Here is a 16,134-nt window from a genome sequence, read left to right on the forward strand (position 1 = left end):
TTTGTACCCTCCCCCGAGTTCTGGCCAGGAGGCTTCTCAACCCATTCAAATTCTTTCAAAGTTCAGCTAGAGATTTCCTTCTCCCTGTGGAGTTTCACCCCCTGCTCCTCTGGTCACCCTCCTGATGGATCTCTGTGGTGCCAGGCAGGAATGGCCTGCTAGGGGATGCAGCGAGCTCCCAGGTCCTTTCCGCAGCTTCCTCTACTACTGTACATCACTCGGCTCTCCAAATTGACTCAGCTCCAGGTAAAGTCAGAAATTTCTCCCACAAACAGACCTTCAGCCTCTCCAGTGGGGACGTGTTTGGGAGAGGAGGGTCTCCCTTTCCCAATTCTGCAGTTGGGGCACTTACGGTATTTGGGTCCTGGGTCCTGCAGGATCAGTCCACTTCCTTCAGAGGGTCTGTGGGTCCTCTCGGGATTGCAGGTTTGTTCTTGCAGCCAATCTGGAGCTAAAATTCAAATGAGAGCTTCTGCAAACTGCTCTGTCGGAGCTGCAATCTAGTCCTGCTTCCTGTCTGCCAAGATCTCTTGCTTTTTTTTTTTTTTTCATTATTCCATTTTTCTACTCCTACCAGCAATATTTAAAAGTGTCTGTTTCCCCATAGCCTCTCCAATAAGTACTATAGGAGTTTTGGATTTTGCCAATCAGATAGTTGAGGAATTCTATCAGTGTAATATTAATTTGCATTTTTATTGGTGAAGTTTAGCATCATCTCATTTTTTTAGTGGCTCTTTGTATTTCTTTTTTCTGTGAACTATTCGTGCATATTCTTTGCTTACTTATCTATAAAATTAGCCTTTTCATTCACTATTTCTAGAAGTTTTTATATAAGAATACATATAAGCACTCAGTTTGTGCTATGAATTGCAAATGTCTTTCCTATTTGTCATTTCTGTTTTGATTTTGCTAATGGGATATTTTTGACATACATAAATGTTTGGTTTATTTGTGTTTACATTTGACTATTATGCTATCCAGATTTTTTTTTTTTTTTTTTTTTAAGTTCCAGGATACATTTGCAGGATGTGCAGATTTGTTACATAGGTAAATGTGTGCTATGGTGGTTTACTTCACCTATCAACCCATCATCTAGGTGTTAAGCCTCGCATGCATTAGCTATTTATCCTGATGTTCTCCCTTTCCCCATCCCCCATGACAGGCCCCAGTGTGTGTTGTTCCCCTCCCTGTGTTCATGTGTTTTCATTGTTCAGCATCTATTTGTAAGCGAGAACATGCAGTGTTTGGTTTTCTGTTCCTGTGTTAGTTTGCTGAGGATAATGGGTTCCAGCTCCAACCATGTCCCTGCAAAGAACATGATCCAGTTCCTTTTTATGGCTGCATAGTATTCCATGGTGTATATGTACCACATTTTCTTTATCCAGGCTATTATTGATGGGCATTTGGGTTGATCCCATGTCTTTGCTATTGTGAATATTGCTGCAATGAACAAACTAAGCAACTATCCAGACTTGATTTATAGTTAGAAAGGTCTTGGCCAGGCCAGGCACAGTGGCTCACACCTATAATCCCAGCACTTTGAGAGGCCAAGGTGGGCAGTTCACTTGAGGCCAGGAGTTCAAGACCAGCCTGGCCAACATGGTGAAAACCTGTCTCTACTAAAAATATAAAAAATAAGACAGGCATGGTGGCAGGCGCCTGTAATCTCAGCTACTTGGGAGGCTGAGGCACACGAATTGCTTGAACCTGGGAGGCGGAGGTTGCAGTGAGCTGGGATTGCACCACTGCACTCCAGAGTGAGACTCTGTCTCAATTTAAAAAAGAGAGAGAGAGAGAGACAGAGGTCTTGGCCTGGCTCCATGGCCCACTCCTCTAATTCCAGTGCTTTGAGAGGCTAAATTGGGAGGATTGCTTGAGGCCAGTAGTTTGAGACCTGGGCAACAGAATGAGACTCCATCACTACAAAAAATTTAAAAATATTTTTAATTTAAGAAAGAAAGGTCTTCCCATGATTCTAACAAAGATCACCTATGTTGTTTTCTAATACTTTTAACATTTCATTTTTTTACATTCAAATCATTGCTCCATTTGGACCTATTTCTGTATCCCCATAACATAGCGTGAGTACAGAACTGGCTTTCTTTTCTTTCAACTTGCCACTCCATTTTCCCAACGCTATTTATTTATTTAAAAGTCCATCGTAACTTTGATTTGGCATTCAGTCTTCATTGTGCACTAAATCCCCATATGCATTTAAGTCTTTCTCTGGACTTTTTCTACTCTGTTTCATTAGTCTGTCTTTTCATAAGCCAATCCCACACTCTTAACTATTGATGCATTACAGTATGTTTAAACCCCTAAAAAGAATAGTAATTTTATTGCTTTTTTTAATCAGAATTTCATAGGCTATGTTTTGTTCACTTTTTCCCCCATAAGAATTTTATAATTGATTTGTCTAGTTCCAGGAAAGAAAATCTGTATTTTTTGTTATTATTGTTCCTTAGTAACTTATAAATATAATACAACTGCTTTATGATAATGAGTCTTTCTGTCAAAGAACACAATCTACATTTGTCTAAGTTAACTTTTGTATCCTTTTTATTAGAAAATTTCTCCTCTAGGTTCTGAATATTTCTTAAATAATTCTTAATACTTTGTCATTTGTTGTTATTGATATGGGATTTACTCGCCCATTATTTCTTTTTTTTTCTTTTCTTTTTTTTTTTTTTTTTTGAGACGGAGTCTCACTCTGTAGCCCAGGCCGGAGTGCAGCTATCTCCGCTTACTGCAAGCTCTGCCTCCTGGGTTCATGCCATTCTCCTGCCTCAGCCTCCCAAGTAGCTGGGACTACAGATGCCCACCACGACGCTCAGCTAAGTTTTCGTGTTTTTGGTAGAGATGGGGTTTCACCATGTTAGCCAGGATGGTCTTAATCTCCTGACCTCATGATCTGCCCACCTCGGCCTCCCAAAGTGCTGGGATTACAGGCGTGAGCCACCGTGCCCGGCCACTTGCCCATTATTTCTAAGTCATTGTTTACATATATAAAGACTATTAATTTATGTGTATTAATAATTTTATATCCTGCTACTTTGCTGAATTTTCTTATAATCATTTTCATTTGGTATCTGTTGGATTTTTCAGGTGTACAATCATACCATCTGAAAATATAGAAATTTTTTTTCCCCAATTTTTATACCTCTAATTTTCTATGGTATTGGAGGTATAGGCAATCAATTAGAACATGTTAACTAGTAGGGGTGATTTTGGGCATCTTTGTCTAGTTCCAGGCTTTAGGAAGAATATCTTCAGTGTTTCTCCACTAGGAAATCAGCAGCCTTAAAGTTAAGATAAAATATGTATAATAGTATAAAGTTTTCATCAATTCTTATTTTGAGTGCTTTTTTAAAAATCAGGAATAGTTTTGATTTTTATTAAATTCCTTTTAGCAACTATAAATATAAACAAAAATTTCCACCATAAATTTATTAATATGGTAAATTACATTAATATATTTTGTATTATTGAGTTATTCTTGCATTCTTACACAAGCATTGAGAAGGAATCTCACTTGATCATGGTATATTATTCTCTTAATGTGCTAATTTGTTAATATTTTATTAAGTCTTCTGAATTGATATTCATAACTAAAGCTGATAATTCTTTTTTTGCAATCTATTAGGCTTTAGTATCATCAGTGTTATAACTTATAGTCTGGAATTTTTCATTTTTCTAAAATCTGGAACAATTCAAATAGCATTGCCTACTCTCTAAAGATTCCTCTGTGAGATGAGATGGGTACATTTTGGAGTTGAGGAGATATTTGCAACATATGTAAGCAATAATTAAGCTATTTTGCAACCTCTTCTTTAGGATTTCCCTCAATTTCAACACAAAATTTCAGTATTATCTTACAGCATTTAACCTTGATATTTTTGATTATGCTTATGCTTCTATAATATATTAATTTCTATAGTAATTGACCCCTGTGGAATTTCTAAGTCTGCTGGGATGAGTTTTGAATGATTTAGTTTTCCTGGAAAAATCATTTGTTTCATCTTCCAGGTTTTCAAGTTTATTTGCACAGAGTTGTGCAAAGCAGCTTCATAATCCCTTTTGTTTCTGTTACTCTTTTCATTTCTTATTTTTTTAACCATTTGCTGTATTTTAGTTTGGAAAGTGAATTCATCTGTCTTATTTTTAGTGTATTTCTGTTTCTCCTTGTATATTCTATAGCTTTGACTTCATGCAAGTAATTGCTAAGTTGTTTGGTACACAGATATTCATAACTTATCTTCCTTGTGAATTCTCATACTTAGCATTTTTTAAAAGTCTTTATAAATTGCTTTTGGGTGTGAGTCCTATATTTACTGATTAAAATCACTGCCTGTGCTTTCTTTTAGTTCATATTTGCTCATAGTGTTATCCTGATTGAATTGTCTTGTCTTAGAAGTGTCTCTTGTATACAACACAGGGCTACATTTTGCTTTATGATAGAAGTATATGACTTATTGCATGCACACAAATCCCAAAATTCACATCTAACTATGTTCCACTGACCAAAGCAAGTTACCTGGCAGTCTAGATTCAAAGAGTAGAAATAAACTTCACTCTTAGGGAGAAGTTACACAATATTGTGGCCATTTGGGTAGGGACCAGATCTACTCCAGGCTGTGAGGTGGACTGCCTATGTAAGAGCTAACTGGGGAGTATAGAAGAGATCTGTGTCTGGAGGCAGGTCTCCTACTTGAGTAAAATGTGCAGTAGGGAGACACTTCCCCTGCTTTTCTAAGGATTTCTTAAGAACCATACATGCACTGGAAGAGAAAGCCAGCATTTGAACTTGCGCTCCTCAGAGTACATTGATGGCTATTCAGTGTGATTGTGCAGACAGGAGTCTGGAAAGCTAATAACTTCAATTTTTTTTAATGAAGTAGGAAGTAAGAATGGGGAGAAAGAGTAGCTTGAACATCGAGGAGCTTTAGAATGGTCATTGGAATACTAAGGTTGAAATTAACCTAAGGTGGATAGATTAAAAATACTTTTCTCTGTGCTAGCAACAAGCTATAAAAGAGGAAAAAATTTTAAAGGACCTCCTGAAAAATAATAAAATGATACATAAGGACATTAAATAATAAATTTTTAGGTATATTTATTATCATAGAAACATGAATGCCCCCCCAAATTAAGTAAATGTAATACAATTCTAATTTAAATTTGCATAGGGTTTTGGGGAATTAGATAAAGTGATCTTAAAGGCTATATGGAATTATTAACGTAAAAAGGAAAACTGGTGAGGAGTGACCTGCCTCACCAGATTGGAGCATATCATGACCTCCTTATTGGCCTTGGTTTTGGCTTAAAAAAAGATAAGTCAGAAGAATAGAATAGAGGGCTCAGAAATAGACCCAGTACATGTGGATATTTGATATTTAATAAAAATGGTATTTCAATTAAAAGGAGAAAAGATGGGTTATTTTAAAAATGGTGCTGATCCAACATCCTGTTAATCTGGTAAAAAGTATTAATATATTGAGATAAGTTCCAGATTGATTAAAGAAAAGAAAAAAGAAATAATAGATTTTATATACATACAAACATCCTTCAAGTTGTTGATTAACCAAGATAGGACCTAGAAGTTATAAAGGACAAGACACACATAATTTCAAAATCTGTTGACAGATGATTAAATTTAAATCAAAAGAAAATGAGTGCTATGCTTTAATGAAAAATTTTAAAAAGGGAATGATAAATTAGGGGAAATTATTTATTTGAAACACATGATAGAGAAGATTTGGACTATACAAAAGTGCTTACAAATGGATAAAACATAAATAACCAAAAAGAAACAACGGGCAAAAGAGATTTGCAGAAAAGAGAATCCAAATGGCCAATAAACATGAAACCACGCTCAACCTTGCTGGGAGTAAGGGACATGCAAATAAAATAACAGCAATATATAATGTCATAGCCATTAGTCTAGCAAAAATCAACAGTGAAAATTGCTGCTGAAAAAGAAGAGTATTCTCATGTATGTGGACATGTTCATTGTTTCAGTCTTTCAAAAATGTAATCTGGTATTATCCATTGTAATTAAAAATACATTTACCTATCCCATCATAGGAATCTATCCCATGGAAATAAAATCACTACTAGGTAAGGTATGCACCCAGTTACGTTTATTGCGTCATTGTTTGTACTAATGGAAGACTGGAGACAGAGTGAGTGCCCCTCAGTAGACAAATGGCTCAATATACTGTATTATGGCACACTCATATCATTAGTATCATACAGCCATTAAAAGAAATCAATTTAGTTCTTATTAAGGACTTCCCCTGAGCTAGGCCCTCTTTTGATCCTCACCACAACCTTATGTGGTAGGTGGTAATAGTTTTACCGGATAGGAAACTAAAGCACAGAGAGTTTTTGAAAACGTACCCAAGGCCTCACAGAACTACATTCAAAATCTCTCCATTTTCTCTTTATGCCAGTTGAAAATAAGATCACATTATTATGAAACAAATGACTCCCTAACCTTGTACACACACACACGCACACACGCACACACATACACACACATCACAGGATGCTATATATCTAGAGTAGGTTTGTACTCCAGAAAAGAAGGTTAAATATTAGGTTTTTAACATTTTTACTTTTGGAAGAACTACATTTACTCTTCATGGTAAAAAAGAAAAATGCTGGATATAATTTCATAAAGCTTTGTATAAAGGAATTACCACTTTTCATGATTATCTGATGGGGATGGATTCTATATAATTTTTATTTTTGCCTTTGTTTTTAATTACTTAATTGTATTTTTTTAAATGAGCATAGATAATTGAGGGAAGGGGAGACTATATCCATTGTGGGAAAAATTTATATTAATGGGGACATAATAATGATAATTTTATAAATTCGCCTCAAGACTATGTCTCCCATGTCTCTAGAACTTAAAACAAATTAATGCTGACAAGAAAAGGTTTAGTTATTACATATAAGGCTTAAAATGAAATGCTCCAAACAGGTCTTGAAAGCAGGGTTTTTTAGCAGAAGTAAAATTTAATCTACATTTTAGTGTATGCAGACCTCTCAAACAAGCAGTTTCCTTTAAAAAATTGGTGATGTATTTCTCACATTAACAAATATGAAGTAAATTTAACAGTGTGTTTCACCTATTGAATAGGAAATGGTAAGAATTTGTATATAGAGTCTATGTAAATATTTATATACTTTAAATGTATTTTGCCATAAACAAACTGTATTTACATTACTTTTAATGATATTGATTACATTGTAAATTTCTGAGGGGATTCATAGTATCGTGTTATCATTTAAGCTATTTTTTTCTTTTTTGATTCTGTTCTCCCGGGCTATCATTGCCTTGGCATTATGCAGACCCTGTTGGGGAGAGAAATAGTGGACCCAGGTCCCAAAGTTCTCTCTGAATGGCAAAGCATGTGTAAGAGGCAGATCTAAAAGTGATGAGGCAGAGCAGATATGATCACAGGGCAGAAGCCTCACAGAAGCAGGGGAAACATCCCTGTGTGGAGTCAGGAGTGGGCAGGAGAATTTCTGTTGCTATCCATTTTGGAGAGAAGGCTGCAGGAGAAGGGCTATCCTCAGGGGAGGCCCAGGATTCCTGTAGAGCCTGGAGATGAAGAGACTTCTAAGACAAGATGAGGATGTAGGAAGTTGATTAGCAAGGGATTAGGATTCCAAAGGCTGCAGTGCAAGGGGCTGTGATGCAGGATAATAGTGGGAGTTACCAAAGCTGAGAAAATAGAGAAGGGTGTAGGGCACTAGACAAGGTAGGAGGTCTGAGCTGGGATTAGGCACTTGCCTTTCTCCCTGTAAAGGAAAGTTATGATTACCAGCAACTGGCCTCCACCCAACTGTGTACAAATGATATTGGTGCCATAACTGCCTAAGGGTCCCAGGCACTTGGACCTGCCTCCAGTATTTGTTATATGGGCACGGTGACAGTGGTGGAGCGGAAGGGCAAAGTCTCCCAGGAGGCTCACTAGAGTTCTGGGTTGATGAGTACTGTTGTGCTGAGCCTTTGTATTCTCACTGTCTATATAATCACTTACAATGATTATTTCATGAATATAAAACATCTACTCTCTACTTACAAGTGAAACTCTTTAGACTCAATTTCTGGGGACTTTAGGTTTTCTTCCCTGAATTCAGGACGTGCCCTACTTCAACTTGGGATGTGGACTGCTAGAGTGTCGTGGTTCTGTCATACTTGGCTGTGAGTGAAACTCATTTCTTTGAGCTCCCTTTGTTTTGTGAAGCTCAGTGTTCCAAGTTCTCTCGTCCCTAAGGTCCTTGGCTGATGACTGCTTCGTAACCACATTCTTCTAGCCAACATGATGTAAACCAACAAAGCTTGCCAGTAACTCTGTGATCTCTGAGAGATCACTTTAAGAAAAAAGGCTAAATTCATTGACTCATAAAACCAGTCTTTTGGCATACATGGAAGCCAATGAAGAAAGTATGTGAAAAGACAAGTTGCAACAATCTGTTCTTAAGAGCCATTGTTGGCCCCTTCTAAATGTCTGTTCTTTTAACTTCTGAAACTGCTGTCTTTGTATCTGAAAACATTAAGCTATTGTGAACTAGAATTTGCCAATGCCAAATTGAAAGCAATTTTATGAGTTTAAAATGTCATTGCCAATAAAACATCATCAAATACTTTCTTTTAGTATTTCAGTGTAGAGTTGAAACATTTCTTTAGATCCAGGCAGGGTAAGTTCATTTTTGAAGATATAAGTTATGAGAATTTAAGAGGGACAATCAGGACTTAGTTGAGGTTTTCATGGATCTAGTTTTGATGTGACTTTCAATCTTAGGTGATTTTGATCTTTTCTTTCTATTTCTTAAGTTGCTTTGCAAACAGCTACATATTTAATGGTCTCAGAGTTCATAAATAACATGGTCATTTATGGGCTGCTATTTGACATTGTTCTAATATCCCCAGACTCTGCTCCTATCTGATTTTCCTACCTGTCTGGTTGGCACTAGGCTTAGAATAAGATTTTTTTTAAACCATGGTCATAGTAATATTCGTCCATGTTTCTCTTTAGTGATCCCTATATCAAAATGCCAAACCCAAATATTAGTCTCTTGGCCTTTTGTTTATAGTTCTTATGAAAATTGCATAGCTTATCTGTGCTAAAATGGTAGACTTTAAAATTTATTTTCTCCCATGAGGTTTATAAAACATGACTAAATGAAACTCATGTTTTAACTCATGGAATGGGAAACAAATTGGAATATTGGGATATACTTCTTTCCCATTTAATGAAAGTATGACTAGACTTTTGACCTACACTGATTCAGGAAAGTGATGTTAAGGCAAAATGTTTTAGGTAATTAACTCTCTTTCTTCATTTGTGATTTTTTTAAAAAAAAGAAGAAACTTTGAAAAATTAAAGACAGATACTAAATATTAACTATAAACAGATTTTCAGTATGAGGGATAATAAATGTTTGAAAGATTCCAAGACAGATAAAGTATAAGAATTGCATGGATAAGTAACTTTTAATTCATAATATGACAGTGACATTTTATTTACATTTACATGAAAGTCTAATCATACTTGCTTTAAATGAAATCTAATTGAGTACTTACAGATGAAGAACACTAAATGTAACTTTATATTTGGTCTTAGATGATTCATTAGAAAATCCTTGATTTATAGATAAGCAAACTGTCTCTAAGAGACTGGAACATTTTTTAAAGCTCCTCAATATTTTAGGGCCAAAACCAGGGTTTCAACTCAGTTCTCTGGATTATTAGATATCATTAAATTAAACTTTTTAAAATAAAATATACATAGTGGAAAGAGAATTCCATGAATTGCAGTAAGTTCTTTGTGCTCGTGCTTGAAGAAAGACCTCATGCTAGGAAATTCTTGCCTTCAGAAATTACCAATATGTCACTTCCTACAGTGACATATTAATTTGTCACTTTATTTGCCTTAATCAGTCCTACATGGATGGTCCAGTAGGCCTGAACTCAGAATGTAGTTTATACCAGCTTTTAAAAGGCATTTCTTTACCCTATCAAGTAGCATACCTATTAATAGGCATCTAAAATCATACCAAATTTATTTTCCATAAGCAACACATCCCAGCTTCTCAGGCCCACATTCTAAACAAGTAGCAAGTAAGTAGACTCTAGGTATAACCATTCCATTATTTACTATTGTCATGTCATCTTATAGAGAGATCTCTTAGACTCAACATAAAATATCCTTATTTTTATTTTTGTTGACCTTTCATCAGCCTTTGACTCCTGGCTTAGAAATCAGTTATAAGACAAAATGCAGTAGCTCAGTATTGATCCCCCATTACAGATGCTTATGCAGAAGCAGGAACTGAGCAGTAGAAGTATTCTCTTATTGGATAAGAAAATATTTGCCAGTTCATTAAAATAGGAATGTGTTCTGCACTTACTTTTGGATAAACAAGTTGCATTCACTTTTTTCCCTCTCAGCCACCAAAAAGCAAAGACCCATATTCAGATGATATGAGTTTATTATCTGGAACTAGGAGCGACTTAGAGACTACTGGTTCTATTCTCTAATCACTGCCAGAAAGAAGAAAATGGCTTCAGATCAACTATCCTAAAGTCAAGGTGTTTATTTTTGGTAGACATTTCACCTAGTTTATAATTGACATCTCTATTAATCAAGTTTCCTCAAAGTAATTGTGACCTAGGATGCTCCTTTCTGGTGCAAAGGGCATGACATTTAAATCCAGAGAATACCTCTGGATTAAGATGATTATGTGAGCAAATGTGTTTTCTTCTCATAATTTTACCCTTACCTTCTTTATGACTAGTAGAGTAGAAGATTCATAAGCAAGATTAATTAGGATAGCTTAAAGGAAATAGAGAAGTTATTGTCTTGTAAATATGAGTAATTTAAAAATTCTAATACAGTAATATTTTAAATTGCTTATACACATATTGATTTTATCACTTTCTGTTTAAGCAGAATATTCTTCTCCCCAACCACTCTCAGTAAAAGTAGTCTAAGTTGGGGAAAAACAGAGTTAAAATCTTTTGAAGGAAAACAAGGCCCAAAATAATGTTGAATATGTACAGAAGAGAAGCTTGTAATTAAAAGTCAATGAAAAGAAGCTTTGGGGAAAAAGTAGAATTGCTAATAGTGCCACAAAAACAATACCGTGCTTCTCACAAAAGAGAGAAGCAAATCCTACTGTAATCTCTGCTACTACATTTATGACTATTGAGGTAAGGCAATAAGGATTTATTTCTTTTGTGTTCTCCATAAGTAAAACTGGAATGATAATATTCCCATATTTACTTAATAAAATACCAGGAAAATAGTAAGCTGCTTATTTAAGAGCCTTATTTAAGGTTTAACAATAATAAATACAATTCAAATTTAAGCTCTGATGGACATATCAGAGGATTCCTTTGGAGTTTTCTTATTTAAGACATTGAGCACATGGAAGCAATTTTTTTAGGAGATATTTTAACAAGAATATTTCTTGCCTGGAAAAAAATGAAGGTAAATTTATAGCTGAGAAATTATATATTTGTCTAGATATTTGAGAGTAAATCTATTTTTCATATTCTACCCAAAATAAAAGAACAAAAGTTCTTATATAAGCAAATACTGTTAAAAAGCAAGTGGAGTGCATTATATTAAATATGCATAAGCCTGTTTCAGGATTGACCTCGCCAGATTATTGGATCATCTTGATGTAAACATTATGCAACCAATGTGTTTCTTGATTTTATAGTTGTAGAAATTAGATTTTTATTAGATCATCCAGGAGATATCAAGTCCTATAAAATGGAGTCTTGCCCTGTGATTTACAAATCTGAGATCTTAGCCTGAAATTCACAGTACTTCCTAATATATTTACAACTTCCTTTAGTTTTCATCTATTTAACAGACATATCTTGAGTTCCCACTGATTACCAGGCACTCAACTAGGAACTGGGAATACTTAAAATACATCATTTCTGCCATTTGAGTGAGGATACTAAATACAATTTATTATAATTATTTATTGTTATTGATACATACATAAAATGTAGTAGGAAGATAGGGGAAAGATCTAAATCAATGACTTAGTATAACTAGGCCCTTTACTACTAGCTGAATGACTCATTTCCCCATTTTCCAGAAAGAATATGCATGAATTTTAACCAATAACATTATACTAAGTTCCATGTACTCATATGTTTGCATTGTATAAGTTTTTAAACCAGTGATTTTAGGATTCAGATTGCATCTATTAAATCTTTTTCAGCCTTCACTTAGAAAGGGAACATGAGAAGCACTGAAAAGCAAGGCACTGTGGTCTACACAGAAATCATATATTGGGCTCACAGCTACTGAATGAGACTGACTGGTGGAGACAGTTTAGTGAACCTGGTAACTTCAGGGTTTTTTTTTTCTTTCTTTTAACTGCGAGACAGAATAGGTTAATTGGTGATTTATAGTGAAAAAATTCATTTAAAAATTGTTTTGTCTCCTTACAAGATATCTATTTGAAAAAGTTAGTCCTGCGATTCAATAGGAAGAAAAGGCTTTATTATAGTGTGATAAAAGTATGTCTCTTAAAAATAAAGGCAAATCGGTCAGATGTATTGGCTTATGCCTGTTATCCCAGCACTTTGAGAAGCTGAGGCGGGCAGATCACTTGAGCTCAGAAATTTGAGACCAACCTGGAAACATGGTGAAACCCTGTCTCTATTAAAAATACAAAAAACTAGCTGTGCATGTTGGCACTGTGGTCCCAGCTACTGGGGCGGCTGAGGTGGGAGGATTGCTTGAGCCATGGGGTGGAGGTTGCAGTGAACCATGATTGCATCACTGTACTGCAGCCTGGGCAACAGAGCCAGACTCTGTCTCAAATTAATTAATTAATTAATTAATGGCAAATAAAATTTATTTGTGATTTATTTAGAATATTGGTACTTGAAAATAAATTTTTTCAGTGATTCAATCTACCACAAATGTTTAATAATTCTTCAGTTAAGAATTATTCAGCCATTTTCAAATATATTTAATCAGGTATTTTAGAGGAATGCTATTAGTTCTCAGATGGGCAGATTTTTGGAATATACAAAGTATGGAAAAACTTTCATAGGATAAAAATGAATAAAAATAAAACTTACATTCCTTGAGTGCACAATATTTGCCAGATATTCTAATGTTAGCAGGCATTTCCAGTTTGGGAACTATTATAAACACAGATGTTATGGATAGTCTTATCTCTCAGAGTACATGTGCACAATTTTTGTTGGTTATACATCTAAAAATTATCATTTCTAAGTCATATCATAGGTATGTGTTAGCTTTAGGTGATAATACTAAGCATTTCCCAACGTGGTTGCCCCAAGTTTTCCTCTCATTTACGGTATAAAAGAATTCCAGAAGCATTTATTTCATCTTATAAGAACCAGAACCCTGATTATATTATTAGCATTAGAATTAAATTTAAAAAGTTAAGCCAAATAGAGACCAGGCCTGGTGGCTCACACCTGTAATCCCAGCACTTTAGGAGGCTGAGGCAGGTGGATCACTTGAGGTCAGGAGTTTGAGACCAGCCTGGCAAGCATGGTGAAACTCCATCTCTACTAAAAATACAAACATTGGCTGGGCATGGTGGTGGGCGCCTCTACTCTCAGCTACTTGGGAGGCTGAGCCAGGAGGATCACTTAAATCTGGAAGGCAGAGGTTGCAGTGAGCTGAGATCCTGCCACTGTACTCCAGCCTAGACAACAGAACAAGACTCAATCTCAAAAACAATACAAAATGAAACAAAACAAAAACTAAAACCAAGTAGAATTTCAAGAAATGAAAAAAAAATAACAGTAACAAAAATTAACCCAAAGCATGACCTAAGTTGAGAATTAGACATAGCTGAAGACAATTTATAGAACTTTCAATTTACAGAAATTATTCAATATGCAGCACAAAGATATAAAGATGGAAAATATGAGCAGTTAAGAGACATTGAAGGTAGAATGGGAAGGTCCAACATATGTCAGAGAGAAGTTCCAGGAGGAGAGAATGGGGGGAGGCAATAGTCAAAGAGATAATAGCTGAACAGTATTTATGTTAGATGATAGACATTAATCCTCAGATTTAAGGAACTCAGCAGATTCCAAACAGAATAATTAAACACCCATACCTACACATAAAATTTTAGAGCACCAAATATAAGAAAGAATATTAAAGAAACTATAAAGATTACCTACAAAGGAATTGAAGGAAAGGAATAATATCTTCAAAGAGCCAAGGGAACATTCCTATTGGTCTAGGCTTGAAAAGCCAGCTAAAATATTTCAGAAGGAATGTCAAAGAAGGTTGTGTTTAGAAAAAGAGTGAGTTTACCACTTAGATCTTGACAGAAAGATTACTAAAGAATGTACTAACTGCAGAAGAAACTTAAATCTAGAACAAAGGAATATTATATAAGAAGCACTGGTGAACAAAGAAATTAATATTATAAATGAAAAAGAGAAACATGCAAAGCAGTTATTTAAATAAAATATGAGAGAATAAAATGAGCAATGTAATGCTGATAGACTTTAAAACTTAGGGAAAATGGGAAATCATCTGGAAAAATACAGATTTCCAAAATTGACCCAGCATGTGTGAAACTTGAAAATGTGAAGGAATAAAAAAAAAAAAAATTCACTTTTTTTTTTTTTTTTTTTTTTTTTTTTTTTTTTTTTTTTTGCTGAGGTCTGCTACACTTTTGCAAAACAGATTGTTCCTATCTTATATAACCTGTTCCAAAGACTAAAATAAATGAAGTGCTTTCCAACTCATTTTACAAAACCATTATAACATTAATACCAATACAGGAGAACTGTTTAAAAACTATAGGCTGATATCACTCATGAACATAATACAAAAATAAGAAAATACATATGCAAACCAAATCCTGCAATGTATTAAAAAGAATTACAACCAAGTTTGGTTTATTCTAGAAATGAATAAATGATTTAGCATTTGAAAATCTATATAAGTTATCACATTAACAGATCAAAGTAGAGAAACCATTTGCTTATCTCTACAGATGGAAAAACTTATTTAAAAATCACCCATTCATAAAAATATCTTAGGAAAGTAGGAATAGAATGGGACTTCCTTAATCTGATTTTCTTAACTGCCAAATCCTACAACAAACATTGTAGTAAAACATGGAAATATTCCCTTTAAAAGCAGGAACAAAAATAATTCTGCCATTGCTACTACTATGCAATTATAGCCAGCAAAAAAAGAAAAGAAAAATGAATGACATCAGGGCTAGAAAGGAAAGACCAATTATTTATTTGATGGAACATTGTCTACATCGAAAATTTTTAAATTACAGATGATGTATTAGAATTATTGAAAGTTCAGCAAGTTTGGATACCATCCAAAATATAAGAAAAATATAGGGTATTAGTTTGTTTTTCACGCTGCTGATAAAGACATATGCGAGACAGGGCAATTTACAAAAGAAACAGGTTTATTGGACTTACAGTTCCATGTGACTGGGAAGGCCTCACAATCATAGCAGAAGGTGAAAGGCACGTCTCACATGGTGGCAGACAAGAAGAGAAAGGAGAGCTTGTGTAGGGAAACTCCCCTTTTAAAAACCATCAGTACTCATGAGATGTATCACGAGAACAGCACAGGAAAGACCTTTCCCCATGTTTCAATTACCTCCCACTGGGTCCCTTCCACAACACATGGGAATTCAAGGTGAAATTTGGGTAGAGACACAGCTAAACCACATCATTCTGCCCCTGGCCCCTCCAAAATCTCATGTTCTCACATTTCAAAACCAATCATGACTTCCCAGCAGTCCCCCAGAGTCTTAACTCATTTCAGCATTAATTCAAAAGTCTACAGTCAATAGTCTCATCTGAGACAAGGCAAGTCCCTTCTGCCTCTGAGCCTGTAAAATAAAAAACAAGTTAGTTACTTCCTAGACACAATGAGGGTAAAGGCATTGGGTAAATACAGCTGTTCCAAATGGGAAAAGTTAGCTGAAACAAAGGGGCTACCGACCCCATGCAAGTCCAAAATCCAGCAGGGCAGTCAAATCTTAAAGCTCCAAAATGAACTCCTCTGACTCCATGTCTCACATCCAGGACATGCTAATGCAAAAAGTGAGTTC

The 16,134-nt window shown here is 35.1% G+C and overlaps 1 protein-coding gene and 1 long non-coding RNA gene across 7 annotated transcripts in view; one reads left to right on the forward strand and one right to left on the reverse strand.

The window, feature by feature from the left end:
* Positions 1-8,198, reverse strand: part of LOC105468218 (uncharacterized) — a 28,797-nt gene extending 20,599 nt beyond the window's left edge. For both annotated transcript variants that reach the window (XR_003015087.2, XR_011609927.1), the window contains exons 1-2: positions 8,097-8,198; positions 353-451 (exon numbers count right to left, since the gene is read on the reverse strand). This is a non-coding gene — a long non-coding RNA (uncharacterized lncRNA). The remainder of the gene's footprint in view (positions 1-352; positions 452-8,096) is intronic.
* C11H2orf88 (chromosome 11 C2orf88 homolog) overlaps positions 1-16,134 on the forward strand; it is a 122,615-nt gene that overhangs the window by 75,937 nt on the left and 30,544 nt on the right. The window contains exon 2 of one of the 5 annotated variants that reach the window (XM_011718309.2): positions 12,262-12,386. The exons of 3 other annotated variants lie outside the window; for them this stretch is intronic. The gene's annotated coding sequence lies outside the window, so the exon portion shown is untranslated. Of the gene's footprint in view, positions 1-8,200; positions 8,219-12,261; positions 12,387-16,134 lie in introns of those variants that run through there. One more of the 5 variants, XM_071073079.1, reaches the window with a different exon arrangement.

Source organism: Macaca nemestrina, chromosome 11, assembly GCF_043159975.1.
Source record: "Macaca nemestrina isolate mMacNem1 chromosome 11, mMacNem.hap1, whole genome shotgun sequence".
NCBI lineage: Eukaryota > Metazoa > Chordata > Mammalia > Primates > Cercopithecidae > Macaca > Macaca nemestrina.